We start from the raw sequence: 25,716 nt of genomic DNA, 5'->3' as shown, positions 1-25,716 counted from the left end.
AAACTAGAGATGGGAGGTGTACGGTTGGGAAAAAAAATTTTTGCTCTGCCTTCTTAGGTTCAGTAGCTGGAGTCTGCAAATTAAAATGGCAAGTGATAGATTAACAGAAAAAGGTTTATCATGCATTCACATGGGGCCTCCAAAAAGAAAAAAAACAGTGAAAAGATGTGGTTAGGCTTGAGAGCTTATATATCATTTTAACAAAGTCAATAAATTGCGGGGAGGTGACAAGATAGAGAGAAAGGCGTTTGGGCTTCTAAGGGCAGTAAACTGTGGGAACGTAAATATATGAAGACAGCCAATGGAAGATGTGTTGTTCAATAATGTCTGTTACACAGACTAGAGTTGGTGCCATCTCTGGTTGATGAGTTGAGTTGTCTTCAGTGTTTAAGGGTCATTGTCCTCTTCCTTGTGTGGAAGAGGGGAGGGGGAACACCTTTACTAAGATAAATTTACTTCCTACTTTTAGGCAGAAAGGCAGAGTGCAGAGATTTGCTCTTGTGTCTATTGTTTCTTAATTGTCCTCAGCTCAAAGTAATTCTTATGCTAAAGTGACATATTTTGAGGTAGCCTGTTTGATCCATTTCAGAGGATAAGCCTTACATGTGTTAAACAAATTTGCACTAGTGATTTAGGTTAAGAAGATGCCAATTCAGCATGCATAGAAAAGAACTTAATACTTCCTTTGGATTAGTTTCTTAGTTTTATTTTTCTAAAGTTTTTACACTTAAACTCATTTATAGAACTTTCTCAAAAAACTTTCATGTTTTTGAGCTATGTTACCCAAGTCTCACACCTCTCCCTTAATTTCCAAAATTATCTTTTCTACCTATCTTTTCCCTAGTTTAGGCTTCTGAAGGATTTTGCACTGCCTTATAGTGATTATCTGCATTTTTTCCAATAGGCAAGTTCTTGCTATTCTTTTCAGAGTATACATGGATGCCACATTTTCATATAGATCACAGTTATGAAGATCACAGATCATGCTTTTCAGAGAAGCAATGTCATAATTTGGGGTTCTATTTTTAACTAAGGGCTAAACAACACATATAACAAGTAAACCCATTAACATACGGCAACTATAAACTTTATAATCATGCAAAGTAGGGAAATTATGTTCCAAGCCCTATAAATGAACTTAAGTAAATAAGCAAATAGGTAAAGGGACTCACTATTAAAATTTTCTAGATTTAAAACCAGTGTACTAACTATTGAATGGACAGTTTTACATGTATGAGTGGGTGAATAAATCTGGTTTTCTTGTACATCTGTTTTAATTGTTCTTATCTCTTCTCCACACTTCTACTCTTCTCTCTTTTTGAGAATTATTCTTGGAAAGGGCTCAATTATTCAATAAGTATTTATTTATCCACTCTGTGCAAGGTGCTAGATTACACTGTTGAGCAAAACATACCCTTCATTGTCCCTTATGGAACCTACAGTCAATGAAAACTCAGAAATTTTGTATGGATGGTCTTCAAAAAACTAAAAATAGAATTGTCATATGATCCAGCAATCCCACTCCTGGGCATATATCCAGACAAAACTATAATTGGAAAATATACATGCACTTTTATGTTCATAGCAGCACTATTTACAATAGCCAAAACATGGAAGCAATTTAAATGTCCATCAACAGATGAATGGATAAAGAATGAAATAATGCCATTTTCAGCAATATGGACGGACCTATCATATAGGTCCTATCATATCTCAGTAGTAGAGATTATCATACTAAGTGAAGTAAGTCAGACAGAGAAAGACAAATACCATATAGCACTTAACATGTGGAATCTAAAATATGACATAAATGAACTTATCCAAGAAACAGAAACAGACTCACAGACATAGAGAACAGATGTGTGGTTGCCAAGGTGGAAGAAGGTAGAGGAGGGATGGATTGGGAGTTTGGGATTAGCAGACACAAACTTATATATAAAATGGATAAACAACAAGGTCCTATTGTATAGCATAGGGAACTATATTCAATATCCTCTAATAAACCATAATGAAAAAGAATATGAAAAAGAATATATATATATGTCTATAACTGAATCCCTTTGTTGTTGAGCAGAAACTAGCATGACATTGTAAATCAACTATACTTCAATTACTTAAATAAAATAAATTTTAAAAAACTCAGGAATTTTATTGAACTATGGCAGATACTTATTAAAGAATCACACTGACACACAATTACTATCTACAACTGCACAATTACATAATGACTATCTGCTGTGAGAGACAAATATGGGATGATGAAAGCATTTAGAAGGGTTTGTTATCTAGTCTGGAACGGTCAGGAAAAGCTCCCTTGAACAATGTTAAAACAGGCAAAAGTGCATACAGGTATAGCAGTGGGATGGGGGATAGTGAACGTGACAAGATGGAGGCACTAGCACTTGATGACACTGGAAAGTGTCTGTGGACTGAATGAATAGAGGCTGTGTGTGTATGTGTGTTGAGAAAGATTCTCTTCTTGACCAAACTCTAGTCAGGCTCCTCTGAACTCTCTTCTCAACTAGGCCCTGATTTTTGAGCTTCTGTGTTCAAGAATCTTGCTAAGTCAGTTTAGCCAGAATCTCCTACCCTCAATATGTGATCAAGTTCCTCATCCTCTACCATTCCCCAGGTGATGTCTGATCACCCTGACTTGCCTTCAGCAAGAGTCTGGTTGTGTTGTTATAGCCAGAATCCTCCCCAATCCTTGATATTTCCTTTTAGTAATTTTCCATCCACTGATACCCACCTCCTGCTTTTTGGTTATAAATTGCCATTTTCCCTTGTTCTATTCAGAGTTAAGCCCAATATCTCTCCCTTACTGCAAAACCCAAACGTGGTACCCATATGCCTATCATGATAGTCCCCCTGAATAAAGTCCGCCTTACTATCTTTAACAAGTATCATGAAAAATTCTTCTTTAACAGTTTAAATATTTCTTTTTGTGCTAGTTCCTCAGCTCTCTACCTTATGCATGGCTCATCACCAATAGCTTAGAACCATAAGGTAGAAATATCTAAATATATGGGTAAAGTTGGCCTTGAGTAGAGGGTAGGCATGGCATAGACCAATGAATGAAGGAAAAAGTGAAATGCCAAGCAGCTAACTGTACTCTAGAGCTGCACATCAGAGAATAATGGTATCTCCTATTTGCCTGGCCATTATTTCTGTTTCTTTTAACAAGAGGGGTGCAGCTTTTGAGTAAACTAAACTCCTTGATCCATTAATCTCACATCTGCCTCTGTTCCATCTCCCACACCATGCTCTCTGCCTGGAATGCCCTTCTGGCCCGATTAACAATCTTTTACCTTGATATCAAATTTGAAATCTTTCAAATTCAAGTGGTTCTTTTTCTTTTTCTTTCTTTTTTTTTTTAACTTCAAAGCTCATGATTTTTCAGCTATAGCAAGAGGTTGACTCTCCTGGTTATTGTTCTTTGTACCATATGCTCTAAACTTCTCGGTCCCTTTATATAAATAAATAAATAACCACTTGTATTTCTATTTAAATTGTTTGGGGCCCACAATCCCTCTCTTATTTATACTGTAAGTGCTTAGGATAAATTATAAGGATTTAATATTCTTGTTGTGAATTTGCTTGCCTCAGGCTGCTGCCAAACGTATCCAGGAACATTAGCAATTTGCAGCTGTTCCAAACCACCATGATTTTATAAAACAAAAACCAAACTGCACTATGATTACATAGAAATTAGAGCAATCAATAGACATAGTGTTTCCCTTCACAATACATATAACCCGGTAGATTATAAAATAGGCTGTTAGTGCACAACTATATACTTGTATTATTCATTATTTTTTGTGCACAAATGTATGAGCTATGGCAGGTATAATGAGAACGGAACTGAGTAGCGAATCCAGTCCTCGTTCTATATAAGGGCAGTCTTATGACCTTGAGCAAGATACCCACCTCCTTTAAATATAAGCTTTTCTATATGTAAAACTGGAATGATCAACCCTTCCCTGACAGGGTTGTTAAGCAGATGTGAAAACTCTTTGGAAATGCAAAATTTAAGGTGTGATAATGGTTATTGAACCCAATAAAATAACCATAGACTTGCATGGTAAAGTATGTTTAAAATGGTACTGATGTTACATACATTTCCTGCAATTGGATGAAATCATCTTTACAAGATGGAAAAACTGAAGCTGGCTGTGTCGTTTTCTCCTTGGCAGATGTTGCTATGTGATACGCTTTGTTCCTTTGGGAAAGCCTCAGAAAACTGCACATTCGTTTTAGTACTAGCTGTATGCCTGTGTGAGATACCAGAAAAAAGATTAGCCTTCTGCAAGAAATATGCTGAACAGTGCATCAAACCCGTTAATGCACTGAATCTATCAGACCTAATTTCTGGACTGCTTGATTTGTAGTTGCTAAAATTTACATGTTATTGTAATAAAAATTAAAATAGGCGTTTAAGTAAATTTGTTGTTTGTAGAAATTAGCATTGATTTAATCAAGCTGCATTCAAGATCTTCCTACAGAAGTTTTGTTTATCAATGAAAAAATAAATTTTAAAATATTATACAACCATTTGAAAAACAACAACTGATTATCAAAGATGAGAAGGCTGGTTCTTGGCAGAATTTCAAAAGGACTTTTACAAAATGTATTTAATATGTATGAATAAATTAATTAATCCTCTCACCATTCTAGTGATGAACTCAAAGTAATAAAATATATGATACCAGTTTTCTGCATAAGGATACTAAGGTAGAAAGGTTATTACATGCTGTAGGCCATTCTGAGAATCAATGTCTGAGCAGGAAAAAAAAAAAACTTTGGTATGTGCTCTGGCTCCTAAGAAGGAAGTAATGTCATTTGGACTTTGTTTTTCTATTTGGGGCTTTTAGTGGTCTACCTCAGATTTACTACACTCGCATGTTATTTGTTTTGATTTGTTTTGCTTTTTTTATGCACTTTTTTAATTTTAATTTTTAAACTTTAATTCTTAATTTTTACTTTTGTATTGATGTATAGTTGATTTATAATATTATGAGTTTCAGGTATACAACATAGTGATTCAGTATTTTTACAGATTATACTCCATTTAAAATTATTACAAAATAATGACTATATTTCCATTGTGTTGTACAATATATTCTCATTGCTTATTTTATACATAGTAGTTGTATCTCTTAATGCACATGTTATTTGTATTCTCCTCTCCTCAAGCCACTTAATTTTCTCTCAAATAATATTTAACAAGGAAAGCAAATCTCATCCATATGTGGCGTGATGCACGTAGGTTGCTTAATACGTAGTATTTGATTGAATTGCTTAGAGTATAATTAGAAGAGAAGAGGCGGCTACTTTAGTGAAACCAAAAAGAGGAAAATGTTCAGTTTGCTATATCTCTTTATTTGGTAGGCCTCTGGAAGACTGACTTCCTAAAGGGTACCTGATGGTCATTTCTATTTTGCTTGTTTAATAGTATTCTCTTCACCCAGGCTGCTATTTCATTTGGTTTTAAGTGACGCTGTCTGTGTTTCAGCATGGTGAGGGAGTCCTGCTGCATCTGTTTGATTATTACCTGGTATGCCTGGTCCCAGAGTGGGCTTCATTCCCAAAAGCTGCGCAGGTGGGGCGTTGATCACACAGCTGCTCTACATGGATAACAGTAGAGGCTGCTACATTATTTTTATGCCATCTCACCCAGCTTTTTCAGGAATATTACATTTTTATATGATGTCTGTATCTATCATTCAAACACTTAATTTTATCAATTAAGCAATAATACATAACATTAGGTAAATGTTTCCTACTGCTTTAATTATCTAAAAACATCTGTTAAGAGATGAAATAGATTAACAGGATGTTGATACACCAGCTAGTCATAACCAGATTTGTATTATTACAAGCCAAAAAAAAAAAAAGCAATACAAATAAGTAAAAGCTGAAAATGAAAGCTTACTTGTAGATCAAATGAGGTGAGGAGAAAATTTTTTATTATGTTTTGGTCCATTAGTGTATGGTGAACTGAGTTGGGGCCATCAAAAATAGCTTTAGAAAGAAACAGATTGATTCATACACTAAGGATATAAGGGAATTTTCATGACCACACTAACCAGTTCATTTATGTCCCAAGAGATGGCAGTTTCATATATGAGAAGAGATGTGGAGAGAATAAGGAAGAGCAGGAAAAAGAAACCAAACTACTAAAAGGACTGAAATGAAACCCAAAAAGAAAGCTTAGAGCAAATGGATTTAGACTTGAAGGAGAAAATGGAATATGAACAGGGAATGCCTTTGGGTATTTCAAGGTCTGTTGGGACAAATATTGTCCATAGCTATTTGTGACCTCTGAGTCCAGATAATACATATGGTTGTAAACTTCATAGGTGATTTTGATCACATAAGAGTTAAATTCAGCATTGGACACCTCAGCATTCCTTAAAAAGAATCATTAAAAAGAGCTTAGTCCTTGGACTTAGTTGAGTACGTTATTTTAGTATCTTGAGTATGTATCTTGTCACATGTGGTTTTTTCAAACATTTTACTATGTTTATTATACAAGTTATATTTAATGTAAAAAATTATAATAAGTGGAGAAGCAAAGCAAAAAATTTTAACTTTCACTGTGAGATGTGTAATGTTGCTGTTTTGTATTATATACTCCCCAAATTTCATATTTCATATACATATACATACACACACACCACACAATATTTTATATGATTTCATAACATTTTTTTCAGTTTTCTTAAATATATTTCCATATCGGAACATATTTCTGTTTTAAATATTCATCTTAAGTAGGTATTTAACCTCTCTCCAGACTGATTTTGTCAACCTTATTCATTTTTCGTGCAAAATTTACTTAGCACCTACTATGTTCCAGGTAATGAATAACACAAAGTCTCTGTTCTCATGAAGTTTACATTGTAGACAGATAATAAACAAGTAAAAGACATCTCCAACGAAAAGATGATATCAACTCAGAGAGTTGAAATTGCTACGAAGACAATAAAAGGAGACAAATGTGGTAAAGGGTCACTAGTGAGAGAGGGGAGATGTAAGGCAGCGCTCCCCAACCTTTTTGGCACCAAGGACCGGTTTCATGGAGGGGTTGAAGGAGGGGTGGTTCAGGTGTTAATGCTAGAGATGGCAAGCAGCAGATGAAGCTTCGCTTCCCCGCCTCTCACCTCCTGCTGTGCGGCCCGGTTCCTAACAGGCCTTGGACCGGTACCTGTCCGTGGCCCGGGGGTTGGGGACCCCTGTTGTAAGGTATCTGTCTCGGGCTACTCTGGGAATTATGTATGTAAAAGGTTTTGTATGATGCCTGGTGTACGGTAAGTACTCAAATAGAAAAAATGATAATAATGATAGTGACAGAGTAATGCATTATGGTAGTGCCTACTGTTAAAAGATAAACTGAGGCATATTAAAATTTTTAAGAGTTTATTGGAATAAAAATTGATTTGAATCCGGCAGTGCCAAACTGCAGGTGGTTAGGAGCACTCCACCCACAGTAGGCAGAGGAAGGACTTTTATAGAGAAGAAGCGTTAGAAAACCTAGGAAATTATTTGACTGACTACAGCTTACGTGGCTGTATTGATTGGTAAGGCCTAGTTTCCTATTTGTGATTGGTCGTCCTTAGGTTTCAATTTCTTAACCTTGAGGCATTTCAGGCTTAGATTTTGGTTGGCTTACATAGGCTACTAAGGCATTAGGCCATGTCAGTGTAATGGCCTTCTTGTTTAATTAATCTAACACTACATTTGAATATTATGTAGTTGTTGTATTCATTCTTTGGCCTCTTGTTGCCCCTGCCCCCAGTTAGCCATCTTCCAAATGATGCTTTCCCATTCCTGATAAACTCTTATTATTAAGCATTATAATTCTTAGTATCTTTTGTTTACAATTTTAAATTTCTTGAGGGTCAAAAATAATCTTGGAAGCAAGAAAAAATTAAGGCAACATTAAATACACCACTCATTTGTAAAGGCCTTATACATTTTTTTTAAGTGAATTAAAAAAATTGGACTTACCTGTTATAAACAGTAAAATTAGTCTTCATAGCAGCCTACAGGTTTACAAACTTGTTTTTTTTTTTCAAATAAAGGAGGTACTTAGTTGAATTAAGCAATTCTCAGAGGTTTTTAGGGAAAAATTATGTCCTGTATCGCTTCTTATCACCCAATTTTGCTTCCCAGACACAGACACTTACAACTCTTTTTTCTGTTTTTGTTTCCCTAGGTATTCATCTTTTTGCTCTCTCCGAAGATTCTTATAGTGCTCTAAATCAATTTTGCATATTTATTAACACCCTCTGGTTGCACAAAGATCAGCTCTCTGTTGTATAACTCTTCTCCATACACTTATCTCCTTTCTCATCTTCTTAATATGGCTATATCATAGTTTTGGTTACATCATTCATTACTGTTTACATTTAAAAACAAAGTAAGGACTTTCATGCAGAGTCAAGAAGTGGTTATATATCCTTTCCCATGCAACTTTTTGATTTTCTTAGAATTAATACTTTTCTTATTTGCCTGGTTTTCTATGTACTTAAGTTTTGTCCCTATGCTTCACTGGAGCCGTTATAAACACGTTGACAGTATTTTCCAAAATGTCAACATATCAAATCACTATCAGCTTGCTGTTTGCATGGTGGCCATCTTCCCAGAGAACTCAGTCCTTCACTCCCAACTGGACTGGTTAATCAGGAGGTTAGATGCACAGCTGCCTTTGGGAACCTCTTTGACCTCATCATGGAAATTCTCTTTTCCTCTTTCCTTTGTTAATTTCTCTCTTTCCTGGAGGGCACATCCTCTAGCAAGTTCCTAAGAAGGGGTAATGATGGAGAAATCTTTCTTTTACACTTGATTCATAATTAGAGGCATCTGGATTTCTAGATTAAAAATTATTTTCTCTCAGCGTACTGAAAGCTGTGCTACAATATCTTTCTAGTGTCATTCAAGTCCAATGAAAAACTAATTTTTATGCCTTCTTGAGTACCTGTCTTAACTTTTAAAGAGTTTTTAGTGTCTTTTTTTAATCCCTGATATTCTGAAATCTTATAATGATGCATTTTGGCATAGATAATTTTTATTATTTGTCTCCCTCTCTCTCTATCTCTCTCTTTTTCTGCAGGATATTCTGTGAGTTCATTTAATTAGGAGATTCAGGCAGTTCTGGGTAAATTTATGTTAGTACTTTGGGTTTTTTTTTATAAGTTACTCTTAAGGTTTTCTTTCTGTTCTTCATTTCTGATGTTTCTTTTATCTAATGTTGAACCACTATGATCCTTTAATTTTCTCATCTGTTCTTCTTCTATTTTCCTTCACTTTGCTTTTTGGGAAATATTAGCATGATTTTCAAGCCATTGTCTTGATATTTTGAAATCTCAGGTAGACATATATACAAATACATGTATAATTGGAGTTTTTTCCCATAATTTGTTTCTTCGTCTACCATCCTGCTCTTTCTTTAAGGATATTCTATTTCCTGTTATCTCTCTGAGAATATTAGGTTTTGTGTGGTAAATCGTCTTCTGTTTTTTATATTGTCTCTACTCTTTCATGTTTTTCCTTGTGTTGATTTTGATCTTTTTCTTTCAGACAACTGCTACTGAGACCCACATAACAACTCAGTTTGTATAAAGCAAGGAGAAGCACCTATTTTGAGCAATTTGACATCACCTTTTGTTGTATATTCAGCAGGTCAACTCTCTGGCAGAGACTTTTCTCCAGAAGACAGAAGCTCCACATACTCCAGGCTCACTGATACTTACTTTCTATTCTAAACCCAGAAACTAGCCTGTAGTACTGCAGGCAAGACATACTGGCAAGGGGTTGCTAGACTTATAGAAGCACTATGATCAGACACACTGTCCACTGGAGAGTAGAAGGGTCAAAGGAGAGATAACAGAAATTTGCCTCCTACTTGTGGAATGTGCTGGGATGCATTGATTCTTTTTTTTACAAAGACAAACCTAATCTCTTAACCATCCAGGAAAGAGGGAAACCTGCCATTTTGGTTATAGTTATAGGAACTAGGCACTTCCAGAAAAGCCAAACCATGCAATTGATCAGTGAAGGCATAATTTTCTACACGTGCCGCAATAGAGTCAAGTAGGACCTGCTCTAGACTGATATGTTCTTTGCCTGCATGGTCATCGTGTTGTAGAAAAAAGGAATCAGATTCATTTATCCTAAGAAATGAGAGGCAGTTTAGTGTAATCTAGCATGAGACTACGTGGATAATAAGCCACTGGTCAATACCTGTAATAATTCTAAAACCCTCAGTTATTTCCATCTGTAAGATGAAGATAACAATTCTAGTTTATAGGATTGTCATGAAGGTTAAATGAGAGAATCTATTTAAAGTCTCTTACATAATGGTTGGTTCATAGCAAAAGTGCAACAATGACTGAGTATTATTATATGTACTAGAGGCTAAGAATGAAGGAGAAGAATGATTGTAAGTACAGAATCTGCCACTTAACTTGTACTTCAGTTCAGTCCCAAAGGATTGAGGCTATTGTAAAGGTGGCTGGCTCTAGGTCAAGGAAGTGGTGCTTGGAGGTTATGGAGCTATCGGAGACTGACCTAGGGCTTCCCTCAGTGATTAGCAATGCTTTGAATAAGACAAGATTTAGAGTTATTAGTTCTCTAGACATGGGGCATTGAGAGCCACTGTAGAGGCATCAGCAGGCAGCAGCAGTAGAGATTTCTGCAGTCTTGACAGTGACAGGAGATGTCACCACAGCGTGTCAGAGTAGAAAGCAAGAAGAATATAAAATGCTTCAGGCTTGCTAAGAGGACTAGTCCATGGAGCATAGAAGAGCTATCCTGTGGGGATTCCAAGAATACATGGGAGGCATGTTAATGCCAGTGGCAGTGGTGGTGATGGTGGTAGTAGTGGGGGAGTTATTAACAGTCCAGAAGGATAGGTATGGATGCAGGCAGGAAAACACTGTGTTTCTTTGTGACTATTATTGTGCTCCTGTATTTGTGTTGTTGTTGTTGTTGTTTTTTACTCCCATGATGAGGTGGTTTGGTTTATGAGGATTATAATTAAAATAGATTGTTGCCGCTACCTGAAGTCAGTTTGGAGGAACTCAGTTGAATTTCTTTCTTTCTCTCAAGTACTCCACAGTCTCTGTAAGGCATTTCTGAAGTCCTCCTTGTTTCTTTGGTGTGAATTGCCTTATTTTCAAGGACCTCAGATCCCCACATCTTCATGCATTATTTCCATAGACCTTTGGAATTTGTTATGAGGTTAATATGGAGATTTGAAAGTCAAATATTATGTATGTTTAACCCCGGATTTGAAGAATATTTTTCATTTTGGTGTTCAACAATATCATGGGTTACAATGGCTTTTGTAGGCCTAACCACTAGGAGGAGAAACCTTATAATTTAGTTGGCATTTCACTTGGATACTTTCTTTAAAGCATTGTTAATATTTGAAGCCTCTGGGGGTGGGATTTCTTTGTCTCATGTGCTTGATTATGATTTGATAATAACTCCATGGTATAAAGTTGTAGGAAGGTGTAACTTTGACTAAGGGGTCCAGCACCTTGGTTTCTGGCCCAATGGTTTGATATGCTAAGCTTGAAGTTACACATATCCTGCCTTCCTGTAATTTTGCTCAACTTGTACCTCCTTACTGGCCGAGAAATTGTTGCATGTTCAGCAACCATTTTCTTTTCTTCTTTAGTGAAATGAAAAATAACTATTTCGCTGGAAAGGGTGTGGAGAAAAAGGAACCCTCGTACACTGTTGGTGGGAATGTAAATTGGTGCAGCCATTATGGAGAACAGGATGGAGGTTCCTTAAAAATCTAAAAATAGAGCTACCATATGATCCTGCAGTCTCACTCCTGGGCATACATCTGAAGAAAACTCTAATTAGAAAAGATAAATGCACCCCAATGTTCATTGCAGCACTGTTTACAATAGCTAAGATACGGAATCAACCTAACTGTCCATCAGCAGAGGAATGGATAAACAAAATGTGGTACATATATACAATGGAATATTACTCAGCCATAAAGATGAATGAAACAATGCCATTTGCATGGATGGACCTAGAGACTATCATACTAAGTGAAGTCAGACAGAGAAAGACAAATATCATATGATATCACTTATATGTGGAATCTAAAATATGGTGCAAATGAACTTATTTAAAAACAGAAACTCACAGACATAGAAAATAAACTTATGGTTACCAAAGGGGAAGGTGGGGGGAGGGATAAATTAGGAGTTTGGGATTAACACATACACATTACTATATATAAAATAGATAACCAACCAGGACCTACTGTATAGCACAGGGAAATATACTCAATATTATGTAATAATCTATAAGGGAAAAGGATCTGAAAAAGAATATATATATAGAATATATATATGTATGTTTAACAGAATCATCTTGCTGTATACCTGAAACTAACACAATATTGTAAATCAACTATATTTCAATAAAAAACTATTTCATAAGAGAATTCTGACAATATAATGATGTCAGAAAAATATGTCATCTTAAAATTTCACTTTTTTAATTTTTATTTTTTGTCAAAGCATAGTTGATTTACAATGTTGTGTTAGTTTCTGGTGTCACTTTTATATTTCCTTCCTAACCAACTATTACCACTCACTACCAGTTAGTTGTCTATTACTACCAATTCTAATTTTTCAATACAGTTCAATTTTTTTCCTGCTACCACAATCTTTGCTGTAGTTCAAACTCTCTTTACCTCTTGTTTGTGTTTCTGCAGCAAACTCCTCAGGTATCTCCCTGCACCCAATGTCTCCCTTCTTCAGTCTCTAACACACAGTCATCAAGTGGTATTCCTACTAAAGATAACCAATGTTTAACATTTATAATTTCATACAGAATAGAGTCCAAATACCTCAGTGTTATTTAAAACCCTTAACAATTTGAACTCGATTGGACTTTTCAATATTGTTTCTCACCCTCACCTCTCCATTTCTTGTCCCCCCAATGACGAACAGCTTTTCTGGTTACCTTGCAGAACAGTGAAAATAATTTACTCTCTTGGACTAGAGGATCTTTGCTACACATCTGTTAAAAATCTATGTATCTTTCAAGAATGAGCTCAAATGATCTGCCTCGTGAGCACTGCTCTCTCCTGTAGCTATGCTTTATCTCTTATACCACAGGATGCCATGTTTTAGATGCTCAAGGTTAGAACTGTGCAGGCTGGCTCTCTTCTCTGTCTCACAGGACAGTGAATCCTGCGAGAGCAGGGACAGTATTTTTTGTATATGGTATACCCCCACTATGTCTAGCAGAATACTTTAAATAGTTTCTCAGCAAATGCTTATTGAGTTAAATTAATTGTATTGATTTGAGTCACTTTTCCATTTTAGGTTTCCCCAAAGACATGGTAATATTTTTAAGTTCATAAGTAATACAATCTATAAAGGTATGTCTCATCACCCTTGCTTAAATTTCCACCGATGAAGCTCTGCAAAGCAAGCTACAATTCAAAAGTCACATAATGACCACTAAACAGAATTCATTCAGAAATTTTATAATCCAAAATTTGAAATAGCATAGACTTCATTATGCAACAAAAAATGTGTTGAGAGCCTAGTATGTTTCAGGCATTGAGACAAGTGCCAGAGACTCAAGAATGAATAATCCAGTTCCTTTGTACAATAGTTCCCAGTGCAGTAGAACATTTATTTTAGTCTAATAAAAATGTGTTGAACACTTACTGTTAGGTGACACGAAGATAAGAAGGTCTCTGTCCTTAAGCAACCTATACCCTATAAGGGCCAAGACGAATGCATAAAGAAATGGCTATAGTACAGAATGTGTTATAATAGAAAAATCCATAAGGGGGTTTTGACAGATGGAAGAGAGTAGATTGCCTAACGGATCTGGAATGTTAATGACAGCTTCCTATATAGATGTGTAAACTCGTAAAGAATTTAAAAATCATGAGATAAGTGTTATATGGTAGATTTATGAACAGTATGCATAGAGTCAGACAGGAGACAAGACAGAAGTTAAGCCGGGCCCTAAAAATGAGTAGTATTCATCAAGAGAAGGGAAAATGGCATCTAAGAAGAGGGAACAGAAAGTACAAGTGCAAGGGGGCGTGCATTATTTTAGGGACTGGTACCTAGAAGCCTGTGATTGTAAGATGGGGGAAAATGGCAGGCAACGAGGCTGGGAAAACAGAATGGAGAGGGGTGAGATTGAGAACGGCCTTGTGTGCCAACCTAAACAATTTAGACAATGTTTTCGGGACAGGGAACTCTTGAAAAATATTTCTTCAATTTTAACATTTAATTAAAGTACAATATACTACAGTAAAGATCATATACAATAAGTGCATGGCTTGATGAATTTTTACAAGCTCAACACAACTATCAAAATCAAAAGACAGAGCATTCAAGCACCCCATAAGCCCCTGCTTGCCCCCCATTCCAATCAGTACTCCAAGGGTAACTACTATCATGACATCTAACATCATTGATTAATTTGATTATGTCTTTTAGATATGAAATCACCATATGTACTTTTTGCATGTCTGCCTTCTTTTGCTAATGTTTGAAAGACTCATTCACATTGCTATAGATGGTTGTAGATTATTTCCATCTCTGTAGGTTATTCTATTGTATACATATACCATATTTTATCAACTGTACTGTTATTGGACATTTAGCTTGTTTTCAGTTTGGGGCTGTTTTGAAGTATTTCTCTGAGCATTCTAGTACCTGTCGTCTGGTGAATATGTATGCATTTCTGTTGAGTGTGTATCTATGAATGGAATGTCTGATGTTTGTATCAATTTAGATTCCATAAGTACTCCTGTTGCTTTACACCCTCAACAATACACACTAAAGATGTTTAAGAAGGGGAAATGCATTTATTAAACAATTACTATGATATTTTATGCCACTATTGGGGTAGTGGGGTAGGTATCAGTACATTGTTATTCTCATGTTACTAATAAGGAAACTCATTAAAACTAAGAGGGTAGCACAAAGTCTCATAATGTGGATAATAATTAACATTTCTTGGAACTAATTATGAGCTAGGGTCTATAGTTGGCAGAATAATGCCCCTTAAGATGTACATGTCCTAATCCCTGAAACCTGTAAATGTTATCACATATGGCAAAGACTTTGCAGATGCAGTTAAATTAAGGATCTTGAGATGGGGAGATTATCTTGCATAATACAATGGTGGCCCCTAAATGCATTCAATCACAAGTGTCCTTGTAACAAAGAGGCAGAAGGATATTTCAGACAGAAGAGAACATAATGTGACCAAGGAGGTAGAGATTGGAATGATGCAGCCACAAGCCAAGAAATAGTAGCCACCAGTATCTGGAAGGGGGAAAGAACATATTCTCCCATAGAGCCTCCAGAGGGAACACAGTCCTGCTGAAACATTGATTTTGGCCCAGTGAAACTGACTTTGGACTTCTGGTCTCCAGATCTGTGAGAGAATAAATTTCTGTTGTTTTAAGCTATTAATTCTGTGGTAGTTTGTTATAGCAGCAGTAGGAAATACAGATGCTAAGCAATGAGCTAAGACTTTTCATGCATTACGTCAGGTAACACTATGAGGTAAGTGTGATTAACCCCATTTTACAAAGAAGGGAAGTGAGAGTTAGAGTGACTGAATAACTTCCCCAAGGGCACAGAGCAAGCAAGAATCAGAGACAGAATTTGAAAAACAGAGATTATATAACTCCAAAGATAATACTCATGACCAATATAGTAAGTAGAAGAATCAGGCTCCAATCCAGGTTTCTCTGACCCCCAAGGTCATAATATCCCTATAACATGCCATGTAATGGATTTGTGTTGCTAGAAGCTTTAAGAAACATAATGAAGGATAGATTAGAATGAGAGTCAGGAGATAGGGAGACCAGTTAGGAAACTAATTGAATTATTTAGGCCAGAAATGTTGAGATCCTGGACCAAATATAAATGGGACCCTAGAGTAGTAATAGAATGGAAGATTCTTTCAGTCACAGTCATTACATTACAGACTGAAGGTGCATTATTTTACATCCGTAAATCAATGATTGAATGAGTGAGTAAATGACTGAATGAATACCTTCTCAGGATTATTGCTCTTTAAATTGCTTCAGATCACAGGGGAAATTTCTTGCCTGATGGTAGAACCATATAAAGAATGCCTTCAATCTATAAGAATCTTTGTTTTTGGTATCAGTTCAGAACCTTGGATAGGAAAAAAAAAAAAGCAGGATTGGAAAGAGGTTGCTTATTTTATTCTATATAAACTAGTGGTTTCCAGTTCCCTATGCAGAAAATGACTGGAAATTATGTAGGATGAAAGAACCCAAAATAATAATATGAGACTCCAAGGTCAAGGCATACGTTTCTTATGAGGGAATCTCCTTGTCACTCACATGTCTTTAGAAATTCTGGTTATAAAAGTAATGCATGCTCATTTTCAAAATTTTGGAAAACAAAGAAAAAGTATAAAAGAGAATACGAAACACTCATTAGCCCACCACTCAGAAATATTTGCAGCTAACATTTTGAATTTCTTTGCTATGTATGTATGTTAACCCATTTGGGATCAGAGAGTATCTGAATCCTGATTTTTCTCACCTATTATTTTACTAAAAGGAATTTTCTATTTCTTCCAATATTTTTCCAAATTAAAAAATAATTACTTGATTTATTCAACAAACATGGATTAAGCATCTATTATATGCCAGGTATTATATGTTTGACGCTGAAGATCCATTGGTGAAAAGTACCTGAGGTCCCTGCTTTCAGAGGTATGGTCATCTAATGGAAGAGATAGGAATTTAACTGGCAATTAATTGAGAAATCTTTAGATCTTTAGTCACAGGACCTCTTAAATAGCTCTTTTTGAGAGGTGACCGCAGGTGCTTATAAAAATATAGCTGTCACCGTTAATTCACTGGCAGTCTCTTAGCTTCTTTGCTTTTTATTCACAGTAAGCCTTTCATAGTTTTCCTAGAGTAGACACCTGAATCATGGCCTAGCTGAATTTTACAGATTAACATCTGGAAGCCATTTTACAGTTCTCTCTATAGCTCTTTCTTGTGTGTTTTCTTTGAGTTGCTGAGGGGGCCATGCCACAGGAATTACTCCCTTTGTTCCTTAAAACAATGTCCTGTTTTTAAGTGCTGAGAGAGAGAGAGAGATCTTCCCCTGCTTTACCATTATTTACCATTATTTACCATCTAGTTATAAAAAAACTTTACTATACCTAGACCTGGCATGTAGTTGATCTCCCATAGATGTGACTTCTTCAAATGCAAAAATGTTACTGCATTACTGGGGCATGCACCAATAATAGACACGATTGCATTTCACTTTCTCTGCATAATCTTTAACTCACTGAGTACATGTATGGCTATAGGTCAGTCACATGCTATTTCTCTTATTTTTAATTTTTTGAGGAGTCATTAAATTTGTGCCATGTGTACCTCTACCTCTGTGCTTTGAATTGGCACATAAGTACCTACATGCTTTGAATTAGTATTTGTCTAAGGCCCAAAGGATGTATACTCAAAAATTATACAAAGTCAAATATCTACCCCTATATGGAAAATTAAAATGTCCAAAAGAGACCCTAGTTCTCCATATTTAACTGAACTGAAAGAAAAATACCTCTTCCATTCTTTTAGTACTGAAACCACTTTCCACCATCATAGTCTAATTTCCTGACATACTTTGCCATTATCTCCCAAAAAAGGGATCCCAAAAGAAGGGAGTATGACTTCTCAAGTTGCCTGGCTTTGGCTCTCCTGCTTGTTCTTAAATGTGTAACAATCCAACAAGGGCCTTCATAAAAGTTGCAAGTTTTTCCTTCTGTGGTCTTGACTGTGTAGGCATTTTGAAGACCAGGGAGAGGAACATGTGAAGACTCTGGTCTTTACCGTATTTCTTTTGGGGGGCACTCATTTTTTCATTCCAGACTGAGCTCTCCCCCAGGCTTCCTTTAGCATTATATAAGGTTTTCTTGTTTCAGTACTTTTCATTGGTGTATAGTTTCCTATTGGTGCTACAACAAATTACCACAAATTTAGTGGCTTAAACAACACAGATTTAATGTCTTATAGTTCTGCAGGACAGAAGTTCAATACTGATCTCACTGGGTGAAAATCAAGGTGTTTGCAGAGCTGTGTTCCTTTCCAGAGGCTCTAGGGGAATATCTGTTTCCTGGTCCTTTCCAGCTTCTAAAGGCCACCCAAATTTTTTGGATTGAGGCTTTCTTCTCCATCTTTGAATCTCTCCCTATCTTTCTTCTGTAGTCACTCCTTATGATTGGCTCTCTTTTTTGCCTTCCTCTCCCACTTTCAAGGGCCCTTGTGATTACATTGGACCCATCTGGGTAATTCAGGATAATCTCCCTACTTTAAGGTCAGTTTATTAATTAGCAATCTTAATTCATCTGCAACCTTAATTCCTCTTTGCCATGTGACAATATATTCACATGTTCTGGGATTAGGACATGGATGGCTTTGGGGAGCCATTACTCTGTTATCACAATTGGGTATTATAATCATATATTTACTTGTCTGTATGTTTTATGAGAACATGAAGTCTTTGGAAGTGTGGTGTGGGTTCTACTCATCTTCTCTTCTCAGTCCCAAGCAAAATACCTGGCCATAGTATTTGTCAATAAGTTGTTGTTGAGTAACCATTTGAAGTGTTACCTTGTAAAGAAAAACAAAAGATGTAAAATAAGTAAATGGCACTGTAAGACTTGCCAACGGAGGTGTTAGATATATGTAGTCTTGTAACAAGTGTGACTTTATTCTAGTTTCATTTCAAATGTCTTTTTAATAAGTTTTTTTTAAGTTTAGATTTATAGAATAGATGAGTGGAAATTAAATGTTACAAACTCTGGGAAGCATTCCATAATATATCATTTTAGGAAGAAAATCAATATATGCTTAGGTTATTATAACTACTAAATAGGTAATCCAACAAAAGCAATTTCCTAACCTTTAAAGAGGGGAAAAAATGATTAAGGAAATAGATTTTATATTTAAAAGTCACTTGTTGTGGTCTTTAAGGATCTTTTCCTCTGTCACTCTGCCAGGTTCAACACACTTACCCCTGTAGATCTTAGGGAAAGGGAAAAGATTTCTTCGTGTTTATTCAGGGATCTCAAAATGTATGCGCTGAAGGAAATTACAGTGGTGACTTTAGTGCTGAGATTAATTAAATCTTGAGTTTTTCAAATGTGTGCCTATACTTTGGAAGATTCAAAGAGGAAAGATGAAAAAGAAGCAAACTCTAGGAATATCTAAACAATGTAAACCTGACAAAGCTCAAAATTATTTACAAGAAAAAGGAGGGATTCAAATGTCAATGTTTGCTTCTTCCTCAATAAAAGTTTCACAGAATCCATAATTTCAACACTTTTCCCATTATAAATGGAGGAGTCAGCCATATTAGGATATCAAATATGAGTTTCACCAATTACTAATCTCTGGGTTAGACCTCATTTGCTCAGGCAGAGGGGTTGAAAATGTGGTTCTGGAAAGAGACTGCCTGTCATCTACTTTTAATTCTGCCATTTCTTCTTTGTGTGACTTTGGGAAAACCTATTTTTATTTATTTGTCTCAATTTTCTTATCTATAAAATTAGGACACTAGCAACTTCCTGATAGGTTATTTGGAGGATTAAATGTGCTAATACATATAAAGTATAGAATAGTGTCTCTTCAAGACATGCTATCTGTTACTACCTGAAAGACTAGCTATAGAGTCAAGGGAGAGGTATGAATGTGTCAGCTCTGTACCCTGCATGCAGACAAAATATTACAATACCTCAACACTATAGTTTAGGTTGCTGGCTAACAGTCTATAATGTAATAATATAGTACAGTAGGATCACTCAATAACTTACCTTCACCATGTAAAGGGGTTTTACAGCACAGTCTTTTATTTGCCCTAAAATATTCATTTTTATGATACAATAGATTGGCACCAAATAATTCTGTGCACACACAGACTAAACTCACCAACGCCAAATATGAACCTCAATTAAAATTTAATGTTTGGGGCTTCCCTGGTGGCGCAGTGGTTGAGAATCTGCCTGCTAATGCAGGGAACACGGGTTCGAGCCCTGGTCTGGGAAGATCCCACATGTCACGGAGCAACTAAGCCCGTTAGCCACAACTACTGAGCCTGCGCGTCTGGAGCCTGTGCTCCGCAACAAGAGAGGCCACGATAGTGAGAGGCTCGCGCACCGCGATGAGGAGTGGCCCCGCTTGCCGCAACTAGAGAAAGCCCTTGCACAGAAACGAAGACCCAACACAACCAAAAATAAATTAATTAATTAATTTAAAAAAAAAATTTAATGTTTGCCTTATTTGAAAATTTTCCTTAGATTTAAAACAGATGAAAAAGACTTGCTAGTTATATGACATTTGAAATGGCATCTGGCTAGAAGCCCCCAGTGCAACTTCTCCCCACCGCTCTATAGAAACTTATAAAGACAGAAATGAAAAATTAAAAATCTCAGTAATACTGAGAACAAAAACCATAGCCAAATGACAATCCCTAGATATTCTGAGGTAGATGACGTAAGTTTAGCAAAAACTATTAGTTTCATTTCTTGGCACACCTGGAAAAATGGGAAAAAGGATAACATGTACAAGTATTTCGTGTACATATTCACTTGTAAAATGTATAAATATACACATATGATAACAGATGCATACAACAGGTGGTTTTTAAAGAGCATTTTGGAAAGCCAGAACAATTTGTTTTGCTCAATCCCAAATAACATTTGAAAAATTCAATAGTGCATTTGCCATTCATAGTTCTGCATCTGAGAATGTTTAGTTGCAATTTCTAAATAGTTGCTTCCAATTATTCAGTGAGGGTGTTTAAATGTTTAACAACTAGCTCTCTAATCAACCAATCAAGCAATCCATTTGTGACCCTATAGCTTAGCATAGAGCTTGCCACAGTGTAGGTATTTAATTAATGTTTCTTAATATCATTGCAAAGAAAAAGTTTTCTCAATTAAAAAAAAAAGGTAAATATAAGGAGTTTTATACTCTTATTCAAGAATTCCACGATAATTGAACTTTAAAATATAGAAAAGTAAATAAATACATATAGAAAAATATTTCAGAACCAACTTTCTTAATCATTATGTCATTACTGTGAATTAATTACCAGAGTCATATTGTTAGATTTGTGAAAACCACACTTTAACTTTTTGAAATGATATCAAAACCAGACAATTTATACAAATTTGGTAAAATTTCTAAAAAATATCTAATGTAAAATTTAGGTTTTGGGCTTCCCTGGTGGCGCAGTGGTTGAGAATCTGCCTGCCAATGCAGGGGACACGGGTTCGAGCCCTGGTCTGGGAAGATCCCACATGCCGCGGAGCAACTAGGCCCGTGAGCCACAACTACTGAGCCTGCGCGTCTGGAGCCTGTGCTCCGCAACAAGAGAGGCCGCGACAGTGAGAGGCCCGCGCACCGCGATGAAGAGTGGCCCCCGCTTGCCACAGCTAGAGAAAGCCCTTGCACAGAAACAAAGACCCAACGCAGCCAAAAATAAATAAATAAACAAATTAATTAATTTAAAAAAAAGTAACAAATGTTCAAGTACAACTGGTGTCTTTAAAAAAAAAATTAGGTTTTAATTAGTTCTATAATTTAGGACTAATTCAAGAACGCACAATTGCCATGACCAACTAATTTGAACTCTGACAATCTTGGGCTCCTCCCTAGGCTCCTCCTTCTTTCCTGCTCTGTTTTTAGTTAATCCGTTATGCCTTATTCACCTTTTTGTTGTTTCCTGCCTTAATTCCACCACTCCAATCCAGGCTCCTCAAACCTGAATTATAATATCATTTGATCAACACTTCAAGATCACAATATTCCATTTCTTCCTATTTATAGCTGACAAGTTAATCCTTGTTATTCTGTTTCTTCATTTTGCTCTTATATTTGAAAATCTTCCAGGGTTTCCTTTGTTTACAGGATAAATAAAGTCCAAAGTCCTTGGTCACCTTTAAGACCCACGTGATTTGGAACCAATGGATCTTTAAAACTAACTCTCACCAATCCTCCAGTCCATTAGGTTTGGTTTTCTCTTTGGTTTCCCAAATATGCCTCGCTTGTTCTGTCTCTTGCTTTCCTCTTCTTTTGTCGATTTGAATCCTATTCATTTTCCAGCTGCATCGGGTTAAATAGCTAATTTATACTGTTACTTTTAACTCCTCTATTTTGTTAACATTTTTAGTACACACTGTTGGTACCCCACTCATGTCTCCTTTGCACTGATTATTTCAATGCATCCTAGTGCAAGAACCATTGGTTCTCTCTCTCTCAGTTCACACAGGGCAGAAATCACATCCTGGAGGAGGTGGTGGTTAATATTCCCAGCACCCACCCTTAGCTAAGGTTAGATGGCAGTTGGAGGATAAACACTCCATTTTTCTCCCCTGTCAGGAGGAATAATTCTGAGTTATAGTCTAGCGTCTCTTAGAGTTCCCCAGTTGATCACAGTGGGAACTGGCCATGGGAACCCACTAGATAACGTACCCCTTCTTGGCTTCCCTCTCTTCCCCATCTCATGTTTCTGCCTCCGTACCAGTGCTTCTTATGATTACCTCCCCAACGCACTATTTACTCTCAAATCCTTGTCTATGTGGGGGGGGACTCTAACCTAAGACGACACTCCAGGATAGTAGAATCCTCTCTTCTTCCAGACTGCTGCATTGTTTATACTTTGTATCAATCATTTAGCATGTAATTCTTTTCATCAACAGCATTTATCAACTATGTGTCTTTCACTGTTCTAAGCATTAGGGATACTATGCTGAGAAAGACTGGGGAAAGTTCTTCCCTCCTTATCTAGTGGGGGGGAGACAGAGATGCAAGCTAATAAATGACGATAAAATGTCATCATATACTGTCATACATAGGCATATTGCATTATATGCTGCCTTGTATTGAGCTGATTTGTTATAACCCTGATCAAAGCACTGTGTGGTAGAATAAACACTAGTCCATCTGGATTCTCCCTCATTGAGAGTCAAGGACTCACATCATGCTTTCCTCAGTTTGAGAGGCCACTTGCCAATCAATTTGGTTTGTTTATTCTGCTAGGGTCTTTCTTTTTAAACTAATATCTTATTTTCTTTCAGACAAGCTTTTAATTCAAGCTGGGTTAATAAGGCTAGTACTCTAGGTCTAACGGGCTCCATCATTAGAACAACTCTAAAATATACTGAAAAGATAAAGCCACAAGCCAGTAAAGGTGTAATTTGTTGATTGGAGGATAAATTCCAGTGGCAGGTATACATCTCACTGGGGACTAGGAAATAATGACCCCATATAGATCTGATTGAATTACTGAGCTCATTTCCTGGAACATGTTGGACTTTTGACTGATAGTTATATGCCTTTGGTATTACTTAAATTTTAGATTGCCATCTCTCTGACTAGATTTTTAGTTTAAAGGATTGAATAGTACCTTTATAATTTTCCCACCACAGTATTTGGCACAATCTTCTTTAAATAGGCCTGTTGTAGGTACTCATTATTTTTGAAAGAATGGATTGATGAGTAATATTAATATAAAGATATGAGATGTATAACTGAATTACATCAGGAAAATTTTAACTGATAGGTCACATTCCATCTGTATTTTTTGTTAACGGAAGACATAATGGCTAATACAGCGCTTTAAAATGTATATTATTTGCTTTCTTATCTGAACCTCACCTCCCTTCAAATGATTTAGACATGAAATATACATGTTTTAAATTATGTCAAATTCAATAACAGAATAAAAAAAGAAGAGAGACAAGCTTAGAGAAGCATAAGGAGTTTATGTCACCAGATTTCTCAGATGACCTCATTACTACTGCTGGGCACAAAATTTGGCTTAGTTTCCTGGCAGCTAAGGCAAAAAAAGGAAACATACTGGGCTAAGTAATATTCATGTCTGATATCAAAGGCATAAAAATTCCTCTGCAGGGGCAAATTATTTCTTGGAAATAAATTTAGTGAGACATATATCATGGAGATTTATGCATAATGGGCAGCCTGTAGATTTGATAATATCTTTGTTTTTGTTCATATCAAAGGAATAAAAACACTGTCAGATAAAGAGTTTTTGTTTGACCTCTCATAAAGGTTTAGAGCAGAGCATTAAATCAGAGGAAGTAATAGCAAATAACTCAGTCAAGGCATTTCTATGGGACACTAAGCTATTATGGTTCAGGTACTTCATGTGACCCATGTCTAATTTATTACAGAGACAGAATTGACCAAATCCAGCTGAACGGTGACTTACCATCTCATGAAACTGTCATTCTTGTATATCTATATTTTAAGATAGTCTTTAACAGATGCTCTTGACAACTTTAACCATCAGATGTGAAGGGGTAAAGTTGTCATTCTTCTATGATTCTAAAACCTGAATTAATATTCTTACCTGAACAAAGGGCTAACTTACTTTGTTATGGATGTGGGTAGGAGGCACGTCTACAGAGGCCTATTTTCCTCTGCAAAAGAACTGCATATTCTCATTAACTCTCAAGAGCTCCTAATCTTATAACATGGAAGAAAATTTGGATGGGAAATGTTGAGGGAGTGTATATTGACCGACTTCATAGTTCCAAGAATTTAAGGGTGGCCTCTTTAGAACAATATGATTTCAAAAGATTTGCCTCTTGACTCAAATCTGCTAACTTTCTAGCTGGCATAATCTACCGTTGGGTTATTGAATGAATTTTTACCTTTACTTATTTAATTCTGTACTCCTATGTTCCATTTCATTTTTTTGTATAGAGATATCTTACCAATAAAATAAGTTCAATTTATTGTCAATTCAAACACTCATTCATCAAACATTTACTGAGCATCCAGTGTTGAGGACATATCAGTCAACTAGACAGTCCCAGCTGCTATATTCACAGAGATACAATCAAACAGGGAAAATACATACTGAACAGTAACTATACTTTCATTTCCAGTAACATAATACATCAGAAGCCTAGAGATATCCTTTTCATATGCAACCTAAAATTTATAAATAAAATATTTAAAAAATATAAGCCACGGGGAGATTTACTATGAAGTTTATTGAAGCTTAAGTTTCAGGGCCCCTTCTAAGGTCCTAGCAAATTTGTACTTATTCTTCGGTATCCTTTTTCTTAACAAGTCTCCTTTTTCTTAACAAGTCTCCTCCAAATTATACAATGCTCAGGTCCTACCAAAGTGATCCTTCCCTGTATCTATTCATAGATAAGTGAATGAGAACATAAGAAAAAAAATCTCAGAGGTAACATACATGGAAAAGCTGTGAATCCAGAAAGGTGAATATCACTAAAACAGAACTCATCCTGGAAACATCTATGCAACCTCTGTGGCCCTGGTAGGGAGAGACACAGCACACTTTGGATGGAAGTTAGATAGGAAAATCCCTTCACAAAATCAGGATCCCTAAAGGTGATATCTTCATTGGGTAAACCTAAAACAAACAAACAAACATACAAATAAAACCCCCCAAACCAAAAACACACTACAAAAAGGTACACTGATGATAGTTGTCTGTTTGGGATTTGTTCTGGTGGAGTGCAAAAAAGTACTTCTTAAGAATTCCTAACCTCAAGCCTGACCTCAGGAGGATTTGGGGCCAGAATTAAATGCATTCGTTTAACCCCATGCTTAAAATTTAGTTAAAATGTCACACCAAATTCTGT

This window comes from Balaenoptera musculus, chromosome 10, assembly GCF_009873245.2.
Source record: "Balaenoptera musculus isolate JJ_BM4_2016_0621 chromosome 10, mBalMus1.pri.v3, whole genome shotgun sequence".
In the NCBI taxonomy this organism is placed as follows: Eukaryota; Metazoa; Chordata; class Mammalia; order Artiodactyla; family Balaenopteridae; genus Balaenoptera; species Balaenoptera musculus.
The sequence above is the reverse complement of the archived record's forward strand: the minus strand, read 5'-3'. Positions refer to the sequence as shown.